At 41.6% G+C, this 13,076-nt stretch overlaps 1 pseudogene; it reads left to right on the top strand.

Annotated features, from left to right (window-relative positions):
- Positions 1-4,882: 4,882 nt before the first annotated feature.
- Positions 4,883-13,076, top strand: part of LOC105545507 — a 61,986-nt pseudogene continuing 53,792 nt past the window's right edge.

Here is a 13,076-nt window from a genome sequence, read left to right as displayed (position 1 = left end):
CTCAATACCAAGCGTTGGCAAGCACATGGAGCAACTCAGACATTCCTTCATGCTAACAAGAGGGTAAAGTGATACAACCACATTTCTGTATTGCTGGGCACGTTTTTTTAACAAATGACTGTATACTTACAGTACAACCCAAATACTTCACTCCTGGATATTTACCCAAGAGAAATAAAAGTCCATGACCACAAAAGGAGTTGATTTGGCATAAATGTTCATAACATCTGTATTCACAATAGCCAAAAGTTGAAAACAACTCAAATATCTATCAACAGGCAAATGGATAAACCAACTGTGTAAGGTTCATACAATGGAGTACTACTCAACAATAAAATGGAAGAAACAGTACACATAACAACATGGATGAATCTCAAAATGGGGTACTGGGTAAAAGCAAAAAAAATACTACATACCGTTTGAGTCTATTTATATGATGCAACAGAACAGGCAAAACTAATCTTTCCTGATAGAAGCATATTCGTGTTGCCTGGGCCAAGATGTAGTAGATTTGACTTCAAAGAGCATAAGGAGAACTTTCAGAATGATAAAAATATTATATCTTCATTGCAGCTATTCACATGCATACATTTCTCAAAACTCATCTAAATGTACACTTAAAATGAGTTAATTGTATTATTTGTAGATTATACTTCAATTAAGTTAATATTTTTCTTTAAAACTTCCCACGAAGAATATTCAAAAAGAAACAGTATTACTGATAAATAATTACAACATTTAAAAAAGAAATGATATCAGTTGTACACAACTGTCGGAGGAAATTAAAGAAAATTGAGGACAAACACTCCCCAACTTGTTTTTAAGAATAGCATAAAATTTGTATCCCGCAGTGTGCAAGAAATAAAAAATATTGGTCAATTCTCTCACGATCTTAGATGTAAGAACCCAAATCATAATACTAACAAATTAAATTCAGAAATACATAAATAATAAACCATGGCCAAGTGGAATCTATCCCAAAAATGCAAAACTGTACTAGCATTCAAAAACTACTCAGTGTGATTCTCCGTATTAATAGAATAAAAGAAAAACCATGTGATTATTTCAGTGCATGCAGAAAAAGCACTTAAGAAAATTCAAACTCTTAAAAAATTAGAAATAAAGGAAAACTTTTTTATCTGATAAATATTGCCCACAAGAAAAATGCCATAACAAACATAATGTTTAATGATAAAATATTGAAAACTTTCACCTCAGTATTGGAAATGAGATACTACCCCGTACAATGCCCAATGCCACCATTTATATTCAATGTTCTACTAAAGTCTTAGTCATTGCAATCAGTCAAGAAAATTAAATAAAAGATAAAAGGAATGGAAAGCAGAAAATATGACCATCATTATTCACAGGTGACATAATTGTGTATGTAGCAAATCCAGAAGAAGATACAAACAATTGGAATGAAAAGTGAATTTAACAATTTCCTATATATAAAACCAATATTTAGGCTGCGTATGGTGGCTCACGCCTGTAATCCCAGCACTTTGGGAGGCCGAGGTGGGCAGATCACCTGAGGTCAGGAGTTCGAGACCAGCCTGGCCAACATGGCAAAACCCCATCTGTACTAAAAATACAAAAAGTAGTTGGACGTGGTGGCACACATCTGTAATCCCAGCTACTCAGGAGGCTGAGGCATGAGAATCGCTTGAACCTGGGAGGCAGAGGTTGCAGTGAGTCGAGATTGCACCACCGCATTCCAGTCTGGGTGACAGAGTGAGACTCCATCTCAAAAATATATATATATTATATATAAAATATATTTTTTAATCAAAAGTATGGCTATAAAAGAGCAAGAAAGAAATTAGAAAATAAAATTGTAAATGATATTATTTACCATGGGACCAAAAATATACTAGGAATTAACCTAACAATAAGTGTGTAAATAATTTTATAAAAAGATCTTAAAAAAAATTACCAAGGGAAATTTAAAAGGTGTCTTAGTTCATTTTGTCTTGTATAATGAAATATCTGAGGCTGGGTGATTTTATAATGAAAATATGTTTATTTGGTTCATGATTCTGGTGGCTGAAAAGTCCAAGATTGGGCAGCTGCATCTGGTGAGGGTCTCAGGCCGCTTCCACTCATGGTGAAAAGTGGAATAGGAGGGGCATGTGCAAAAGTAGTCTATTAGAGTTCTCTAGAGGGACAAAATATAGATATATTCTATATATGAAAGGGAGTTTATTAAGGAGAATTAACTCACACAATTACAAGGTAAAGTCCCACAATAAGCCATCTGCAAGCTGAGGAACAAGGAAGCCAGTGGTGGATCAGTCTGAGTCCCAAAACCTCAAAAGTAGGGAAGCCAACAGTGCAACCTTCAGTCTGTAGCTGAAGGCCTGAGAGCCCCTAACAAACCACTAGTGTAAATCCAAGAGTCCAGAAGCTGAAGAACTTGGTGTCTGATGTTCCATGACAGGAAGTATTCAGCAGAAGAAAAAGATGAAGGCCGGAAGACCCACCAGGTCTGCTCTTCCATCTTCTCATGCCTGCTTTATTCTAGCCATACTGGTAGCTGATTAGATGGTGCCCACCCACATTGAAGGTGGGTCTGCCTCTCCCAGTCTACTGACACAAATGTTAATCTCCTTTGGCAACACCCTCACAGACACTCCCAGGAAAAATACTTTGCATTTTTCAATCCAATCAAGTTGACACTCAGTATTAACCATCACAGAGAGGAAGCAAGAGAGAGAAACCAAGGATGCCAGACTCTTTTAAACAACCCCCTGCCCCAGGAACTAATCCATTCCCATGCAAGAGAGAACTTACTTACCCATATCGGAGGGCATTAATCTATTGATGAGGGATTTGACCCATGACCAAAACACTTCCCATTAGCCCCAACCTCCCAACACTGCTGCACCAGGGATCAAATTTCAATATGATATTTGGCAGTGACAAGCCATATCCAAACCACAGCAGAAAGTCTTCATAGGTAAACAGACTGAGTTGATGATTAAGAAGACTAAATATTATCAAGATGATAATTCTCAAATAGTCTGCACATTTGCAATCCTAATCAAAATCCAAGCAACCTTTGTGAAAATTAATAAGTGGGTTCTAAAATTTACATTAAAAAATGAAATGGGAAAGAATAGCCAAGATAATCTTGCCCAAAAACAAAACTGGAGTGTTTGTCTATCAGATATTAAGGTTGCTCTAAAGCCACAGTAACTAAAACAGTGGTGTACAAAGTCAAGGAGAGAGAAATGGATGAATGGAACACACTAGAGAGTCCAGAAAATGACCCCCATACACATGGCCATGTGAGTTATGGGTCAGTGTGGATCTATTTAGGAAAACAAGTATCTTGACACTTGCCTCACCCTACAGAATAATCAATTCCCTACAGATTATAGCTCTAAATACCAAAGGTAAAATAAAAATGTATCTGAAAGAAAACATAAGAGAATCTAATCTTGGGACAGATAAAGATTTCTTAAAACAAAACTGCTAACCAGAAAGAAAAATAAAGATACAGTGGACTTCATTAAGAAGTTCTGTTAATTCTGATTATCAAAAGACTATTAAAAGATTAAAACTCCAGGCCAGGCATGGTGGCTCACGCCTGTATTCCCAGCATTTTGGGGGGCCAAGGCAGGCAGACCATTTGAGCTAATGAGTTTGAGACCAGCCTGGGCAACAGGGCAAAACCCCATAGCTACTAAAAATACAAAAATTATCCAGGCATGGTGGTGGGTGTACCTGTAGTCTCAGCTACTTGGAAAGCTGAGGTGGGAGGATGGCTTGAGCCTGGGCCGAGGTTGCAGTGAGCCAGATCATGCCATTGCACTCAAGCCTGGGCAGAAGTGCCATACCTTTTCAAAAAAAAAAAAAAAAAAAAAAAAAAAAATCCAAGCCACACAGTAGGGGAAGCTACTTGCTATACACACATCTAACAATGTACTCCTTTCCAGAATAGATAAAGAACCCCTAAACATGAGCAAGAAAAAGACAATTTTATAGAAAATTGACAAAAACTTTGAAGAGGCACTTCAACATGAGGTAGACACACATGGCAAATAAATATAATCAATGTGGTCACATTCATTAGTCAGGGAAATACAAATTAAATCCCACTGAGATACAGCTATGTCCCCACCAGAATGACAAAAATAAAATAACATAAAATTAAACAGAATAGCCCAGATGTTGGTGAGTGACATGGTTTGGTTGTGTCCCCACCCAAACCTTATCTTGAATTGTAGTTCCCATAATCCCCACGTGACACGAGAGGCACCCAGTGGGAGGTCATTGAATCATAGGGGCAGTTACCTCCATGCTGTTCTTGTGATGGTGACTGAGTTCTCACAAGATCTGATGGTTTTATAAGGGGCTTCCTCCCACTTGGCTCTGCACTTCTCCTTGCTGCTGCCATGTGAGGAAGAACATGTTTGCTTCCCGTTCCACCATGATTGTAAGTTTCCTGAGGCCTCCTCAGCCATGCTGATCTGTGAATCAATTAAACCTCATTCCTTTATATATTACCCAGTCTCGAGTATCTTTTTATTAGCAGTGTGAGAACAGACTAATACAGCGAGGAGCAGGGGCGTCTGAAGCTCTCATGCACTGTGGGTTGGATGTAAATGGGTGGGATGTAAATGGCATTTTAGAAACGGTCTTCAGTATCTGCCACACAGGAGTTGCATTTCCCTTACACCCAGTCCAGTGTGGGTCAGATAGCCTCCTGTATCTTCTCACTGTCCTCTTTGGAATTCATGATCTACAAATTTGACACAGCAAAGAAAGAGAGGGTTGTGAGAGTGTGGAGCAAGTTTTGAAGGGCCAGGACAGAAAATAGCTCACAGGACTCTGCTCAGCTTCTATTGCCCAGACTTGGTCACTGGGCCCAACCGAAATGCCAGAGAGTGAGGACTACGGCAAGTAGGTAGTCCTCTGGTGGTGCAGAAAAGCACTAGACCTCCACCTTTCACATGTCACTAAAGTAAATTCAGGTGACTCAAAGATGTAAATGTTAAGGAAGTATTAGAACAGAAAATAATCATTGCTTTTATAATCTTAACAGCAACAGAAAAGACTTTAGCAAATACATTAAAGTCCAGAGGCTATCAAATAAAACTTAATATTTGGTTATACAAGAATATAAATTTTCTGTAGAGCACAAAAGTCAAAAAACAAATAAACTGCAAATATAAAAAAGTAACAAAGGAAAGGACAGGGGAAGTGAGAAGAGGAAGAAGAAATGAGAAAGAGGCAGGAAGGAAGGGAAAATAAGAAGGAAGGAAAAAGATATAACTCACATGACAGATAAGAGCTAATTTCATTAAGGCATAAGCAGCACCAAAAAAATCAGTAACAAAACGACCAACTACCCAGAGAAAAAGACAAAGAATAAGAAATAACAGTGCACGGAACAGGAAGCACACTTTTTAAAAAATAAGTGTAATGACTTTCAACTTACTTTTAATCAGAGAAATGCAAAAATTAAAGCTCCAGGGAGGTATATTTTCCCTTATCAGGTAAGCAATGGCCAAAATATGAGCACACAGCCCTACCCAAAGGTGTGCCGGGCACAGCGTGGACCAGGAAAACCTCTATGAAGGTCAGCTGGCCACAGAAAGGGCACAGCTTATTTTAACCAGAAATGTGCTTCTAGGTGCTAATCCTTTAGAGTGTACTCACCCAAGGATGGAAAATGCTGTGTGTACAAGGCCCTTCATTACAGCACTGTTTGTAAGAGCAAAAGGTACAGGAAACATTCCACATGTCTATCCACAGAGGGTTGGTGCATAAGTCAGGATACAGCCACATAAAGGACTACTTGGTCACCAATGAAATGATGATGTGCACCTACATGTTTAGCTTCAGAAAGACCTCTAAGACCATATTAAATGACAAAAGAAGCACAAGACATGTGGTACACCCCAACTGAGTGGGAGCAAAGGGGACACAGAATCAAAGTCCACAGAATGCATGCTTGGCTATCCCAACTTCCTTACAGGCTGATACCCAAGAATCTGGGAAGAGAATTGCAAGGCACCTGGGAGGCTGGGGAACAGTGAGGGGGACTGATCTCTCTCCAGGTACCCTTTGTATGATTCTAAGTTAGATCATATGCATGCATACCTCTTCAAACTAGACTTTTTAAAACAGAAAAAAAATTTTAAGAACCCCACTGTTCTAGTCCATTCAAACTGCTACAACGAAATACCATAAACTGGGTGTCTTTTACACAAGAGAAATTTACTTCTCACAGGTCTTGATCCCAGCACCAGGATCAAGGTGCTGTCAGATTCCGTTTCTACTGAGGACCCGCTTTCTGACTCACAGATGTCATCTTCCCACTGAATATTCACATGGTGGAAGGAGTACGGAGTCTCTTTATAAAGGCACTAGTCCCATTTATCAGAGCTCCACCTTCATGACCTGATCACCTCCCAAAGCCCCTACCTCCTAACACCATTGCACTGGGGGCTAGGATTTCAACATATGGATATGGAGGTTCAGACCAAAGCATTGCACCCTGCACCCCCCTCCAAATTCAAGTCTTTCTCCATGAAAAATACACTTATTCCATCCCAGTAGTCTCAAAAGACTTAACTCATTCCAGTATTAACTCAAAAGTCTAATGTCCAAAGTCTTCTCTAAATATAATCTAAATCAGATACGGATGAGACTACAGGCACCATTCATCCTGAGGCAAATTCCTCTCCAGCTATGAACTGGTGGAATCAAATGTACCACGTGGTTCCAAGATACAGTCGTAGGACAGGTACAGAATGGACATTTCCATTCCAAAAGGGAGGAACAGGAGAGAAGAGAGAGACAGCTCTTGAGCAAGTCCAAAGACTTAAGACTCAAGGGAGATCTTCTTTAGCTCCAAGCTCTGCCCTCCAGGCCAACTGCAGCTGTGGGTCCATCTTCTGGACGCACTGGAGTGGAGGCTCCATCACCAAAGTTTTGCCATGCAGGGGATTGAGCTCCATGCCTCTGAGTGGCCCTGCACCCATGGCTCCACTGGGCATCGTTCTAGTGGTGCCCCCACCCTCTCTACTTCAGCCCCAAGACTCTTCAAGGCATCCTTTAAAATCTAGTGTATTAGTCTGTTCTCATGCTGCTGATAAAGACATACCCAAGACTGGGTAATTTATAAAGAAAAAGAGGTTTAATGGACTCACAGTTCCACGTGGCTGGGGAGGCCTTATAATCATGGTGGAAGGCGAAAGGCACTTCTTACATGGTTGCAGGCAAGAGAGAATAAGAGACAAGCTGAAGGGGAAACCCCTTATAAAACCATCAGATCTCATGAGATTTATTCACTGCCATGAGAACAGTATGGGGGAAACCACCTCCATGATTCAGTTATCTCCCACCAGGTCCCTCCCACAACACATAGAAATTATGGGAGGTACAATTGAAGATGAGATTTGGGTGGCGGGACACAGCCAAACCATACCATCTAGCTAGAAGCAGCCATGCCCCCACAGCTTTGCTGGGTGTGGTACACATTGCTAAGCCCACCAGAGTTGTACCTGGAGTGCCCAAGGAGTGTAGCAACAAACTGTGGGGAGTGGAGCCCATGATGTGAGGCAGGGCAGGGCAGTGGGACCCCCCGCTTTGATATCATTCTTCCCCCGCAAGACCGAGCACAATAGATTTAGATCTGTGTGGATTTGAACCCCACTTCTGGTACCAATTTTCTGTCTTAGTTCGTGCTATTATAACAAAATAGCATAAACTAGGTGGCTTATAGACAGCAGTAATTTATCTCTCTCAGTTCTGGAGCCTTGCAAATCCAAGATCAAGGTGCTGGCAGATGCATAGGTTTATAGGTGGCACCTTCTCACTGTATCCTCAGATGGTGAAGAGGTGAGGGGTCTCTCTTAGGCTTCTTTTATAAGGGCACTAATCCCATTCATGAGGGCTCCACCTCCATGACCCAATAACTTCCCCAAAGCCACACCCCCTAACATCAACACCTTGAGGGTGGGAATGTCAACCTACGAATTTTAGGGAGACAGAAACATTCTGATCATAGCACCCACTTATCTGGAAGCCATAGATGTCTCAGAACCTATGCACTTTTTTTTATTACATTCCTATTTTATCTTTCCTCCAAAGAGCCAAAGGCACTTCTCCAAGTTTCCCACACTTTGAAAATACAGCCAGAGAAATAATTTTAGTCTCTGGGAGACAGGCCCAAAGGGACAGCGTGATGGGGTGAGTCGGTCTGAACTCTGCCCTGTGTCTCTCTGACCTCTCTCGTTTCTGATTTGTTTTTTTCTTTCTTCCTGACAGTGAATGCAGCTAAGTGGGGAAACACTGTCCTTCCTTCCTGCTGCTATTTTCAAACAAACAGAAGTTCGGAAATACATGAAACCAACTCTGTGTTTGAACAACCCCAGGAAATGCAGTCCAGTACCCTGATACCATGATTTGATTCCATGATTTGACTGTGAGGATTTAATTTTATCAGCAACAGACTGAGGTGGCTGGTTTGAAGAAGCCCAAGTATCTTACAGAAGGGTATTATTTTTCACAAAGTTGCTTATCCCAACAAGGATTACATTTTGATGAGAAAGATCATCTGTTTTTATTCCAAGAGACTTTCAATAATATTACAATTCCGTAAGTTCTTGGTAATATTGTAAGAGAGCTGATAATACATTATTTCCATGCTAAGTTTCTATAATAATACACTCAAGTGTTAATACTTTGGAAGCTTCAAGGAAGCTTGCACAATTACAGGGGAAACAATTGCATGATTTCTACAGAAAGCACAGCTGTCAGACACAAGAGAACATTTCAATACATCTCCTCCAACACCTGTGTTTATTTTCAAATGCATATGTGTTTTCACTAGGGAATAAGGGAACAGAGGAAAACACATCAGACAAGTTGAACTGACTTGCGGGGGATTTGAATCAAATTGTCTGACAGTTGCCCACGCCAAACATCGAAAACAAATACCAATTAGAAACCAATTATTTATAGGACCAAAAATTGATAATTAACAGAAGCAAGGCTGCAGCTTGCTAGACAAAAAGACATCTCCACAAGAAACTCCCTATGGATCTGGAAAAGTAAAATGAAATTGGTGTTATTCAACTGACCCACATTGGTACAAGGACAAGGGGACACGGAGCAAATCGTGACAGATGTGGGCCCATCTGGCCATTTGATCATAGTCCCAGCAGGGGAGCCGCAATTATTTCCACTTTCCAGGTGAACTCAAAGCTTCTTTCAGGCTATTTCCGGCAGCATTAGGCGAAGGAGCTGGCAATGGTTGCGGTATGGAAGGTGAGCACCAATAGTGTTTGCCTGATCTTGCAACTTCTCAGCCTCCTTGTCAGGTGTTACTTTTTAACTTAAATTTACTTGGGGTGGGGAGAATATCTATCCTGAAATCCCTTTGGTCAACTTGGGAAAGGTACCAGAAAACACAAGACCTGGGCATGACTCCCTTCTGCTCCTGAATCCATCGAAGTGAGAGAGCCCCCACATCTGCCCAGGGCCATGGGCACCCCAGGGTCCTGCAAAGGGAAACAGAGTAGAAATAGAAGTTGTGTCATTTCAAACAGCTTAGTGCCCACTGAGATTTATGCCTTTCCTTTTTTTCTGTTTTAACTTGGGCTCCTTTGTAAGGTAGAGGAAACAGGAAGTGCTGTTCACAGGGCAGTGAGGGCTTTGAGGCAAGTAGACTTGGGTTCAAATCCCAACCCTGCCAAACCTCTAAGTTTCACTGAGCTTTGGCTTCCTCATCTGTTAAAACAAAATGGAGCCAGAGGGGTAATATGTTTACATTCATTCTTGGCTTTAAAAACGTATTATGAAATATGATATGCCTACAAAGGAGTACAGATTTATATATTTGTCTATATAGCCTAAAGAACAGTAAAGAAGCAAATGTTGTCCAGCCACCCCTCAACAGAAGAAACATCACCAATAATTGAGTGAGCCCTCCCTGTTGTATCCCCTCTGCACCCCTGCCAAGCCCACATCATTCTTAATTCTGAGAGCCTCACTGCCTTCTTTTCTTGATACTTTAACACACCTGAATGACTCTCTAAACAATGTGCAGTGTCGCTGTGCAGGTTTTTTCATCGCATGTCAATGGACTCATTCTGTTCTTCTGTAACTTGCTTTGTTCACTGAACATGGTGAATTTCTAGAACTTTTATTTCAAAATAATTGCAAACTTAGAGAATAGCTGCAAGAACTACACAGGTAGCTCCCATCTGCTCTTTACCCAGATTCACTAGTTTCCAACATTTGGCTATACTCTATCTCATCTCCCATGTGTATGTATTTTTGTAAGTTAATTGAGAATAAGTTACACACACCATGCCCCTTTGTGTGCTTTTCCTAAAAGAGAGGATATTCTCTTACATAACCACAGTAGAGTTATTAAATGCAGAGAGTTTGAAATCAGCACATACTTTGATCGTATCTTCACCCCTATTCCAATCCTGCTGGTTTCCCTGGTGGTGTTCTTTATAGCATTTCCCCCGTCAGTGCATGGCCCAGTTCAGGTCACACATGACATTGACTTCTTCTGTCTCACTGGTCTCCATCACCAGAACAGTGCCTTGGTCTCTCCTCGTTTTTCATGACATCAACGTTTTTGAATAAGACAAGCAGTGACTCTCTCGGATGGTCCTCAGCCTGGGTTGGTCTGGTGTTTCTTGGTGCTCAGATTCAAGATTCAAGTTATGCATGCCCAGCCAGGGCACTACCTCCGTGAGGCACCTTCAGAAGTCTGCAGTGCCCACTGGCCTCCTCATTGGTGGTGCCAGCTTGGATCAGCTATCAAGATGTTGTCTGGCTTCTCCTCTGAGGAAAAACACTTTGAGACCACACAAATGTCCTCACCAACCTCACTGCTTCAGTTCAGCATTCATGGGTGATTTCTGCCCAAACCAGTCAGTACAAAGTAGTGATTTCCCCCTAACTTCCTCTGTATTTATCAGCCAGCATTTTACAATAAGGAAGAGACATCCCTTCTCCTTCACTGACTCATATATTTATGACTATGTATTTGCCTGTTTATCATCAGTGTAGACTTATAATCCCCTGCTGTTCTTATTTATTTTGATGCTCTCATTGCCCTGGATCTGGCCAGTGAGAACCTCCACCGCGTTTTTCCAACACGCCTCCATGGTATTCTGATACAATTCCGACAGGTTCATCCTGAAAAACAATTTCCATCCAGCCCTACAGGGTTCCCACACCTTCCCCGACTCTATGTCCCTATTTTCCTTCAGTCACAGGGAGATCCTCTCTCCCACCACATCAGTATATTTACTCATTCAGTCAGTCCCACAATACACATAAAATGGTTTCAAAGCCGGGCACTGTGGCTCATGCCTATAATTCCAGCATTTTAGGAGGCCAAGGTGGGTTGGATCACTTGAGCTCAAGAGTTCAAGACCAGCCTGGGCAACACGGAGAAACCCCATCTCTACCCAAAATTTAAAAAATTAGCCAAGCATGGTGGCACACAGCTGTGGTCCCAGCTACTCAGGAGGCAGAGGTGGGAGGATAGCTTGAGCCCAGGAGGCAGAGGTTGCAGTGAGCCAAGATCATGCCATTGCACTCCAGCCTGGGTGACAGAGTGAGACCCCATCTCAGATAAATAAATAAATAAATTTTAAAATGGTTTCAAAACTGCTATACTCTTACCTCCCCAGAAATCAAACCTCCTGAGACAAGGTCAGGGTGAGAAAATGGAATTTATTGGGTTAAAAAGGAAAAATAGAAAAGCTTTCAGCAGAGTGAGAGGAAAGCCTGTTAACCTGCTCCCACCCCGCCACACAGGAACTCAAGGGACTGGGTCCCTCCCCTCTGCACGTGGCACGAATTTCCGTGGCTCCACCCCTTCCTCCCAGTGCTCAGGCCCGTGGGAGGTTCTCCAGCGAGCCCTAAAACTTGGCTGTCTCAGTGCGTCGCTGCAGAAGGAGTGGCGCCTGGATGGAGAAGGAGATGGCGCGTCGGTGCAGAAGGTGGTGGCGTGTCAGAAGGAGGTGGCTCGTCAGTACAGAAGGAGGTGGCGCGTCGGTGCAGAAGGAGGTGGCGCGTGGATGCTGAAGGAGGTGGAGTGTTGGTGAGGAAGAGTGAGCTTCCCCTTCTAGAAAATGCCAGTTCAAGCCTTGGTTTCTGATGACTTTTCAGGAGCTCTTCGTGTACTGTTTCTTTCTTAGTTTATTTTTCATTACAAATCTCTTCTCTAGACCCAGATTTATCTTGTGCCCTGGTGTTTTTACTTCATGATATCTTCTAATAAAGAAGCATTCCTAATTTTAATCCAGCCAAATTGGTCAATATGCACCCTTATTGCTACCATTAATTTTTATATCATGTTTAAAAAATTCTCCTACCCTGAGGTCGTAAAGATATTTCTCTTATTTTCTTCTAAAAGTTTCATTGGTTTTCCAATAAATTTGGAAGGAATAATTTTTAGTTTAAAAAATGAATAAAGTGATAGAAAATCTAGATAAGCCAATATCAATTAAAGAACTAAATCGATTGTCAGAAGCATCACTTCCTCCCTCAGAAAGCACCAATGAGAAATAGTTTATAGGCAATTTTTAACAAACTGAAGGATGGGTAATGCCAGGCTCCCAAAAAACATAATGAAACTGTTACAGAAATATATGTAAGGGGAAGGAAAACTGCCCAACTTATTGTATAAGAGTAGTACAAACTTGATAAGAAAACTGAAAACCAACTACAGACCAATTTGAAATATAAATATAAAAATTTTTTTAAATATGTTTGAAGAACAGCAATGCATTTTTTTTAAAAAGTTTTATGGCCGGACATGGTGGCTCAGGCCTGTAATCCCAGCACTTTGGGAGGCCAAGACGGGCAGGTCATGAGGTCAGGAGTTCGAGACCAGTCTGGCCAACATGGTGAAACACTGTCTCTACCAAAAATACAAAAATGAGCTGGGCGTGGTTGTGCGCACCTGTAATCCCAGCTACTGGGGAGGCTGAGGCAGGAGAATGGCTTGAACCCAGGAGGCAGAGGTTGCAGTGAGCTGAGATTGTGCCATTGCACTCCAGCCTGGGTGACAGCAACAGTCTGTCTCA

This window comes from Mandrillus leucophaeus, unplaced genomic scaffold (genome assembly GCF_000951045.1).
Source record: "Mandrillus leucophaeus isolate KB7577 unplaced genomic scaffold, Mleu.le_1.0 Scaffold330, whole genome shotgun sequence".
In the NCBI taxonomy this organism is placed as follows: Eukaryota; Metazoa; Chordata; class Mammalia; order Primates; family Cercopithecidae; genus Mandrillus; species Mandrillus leucophaeus.
This window is presented reverse-complemented; position numbering and strand designations above follow the sequence as displayed.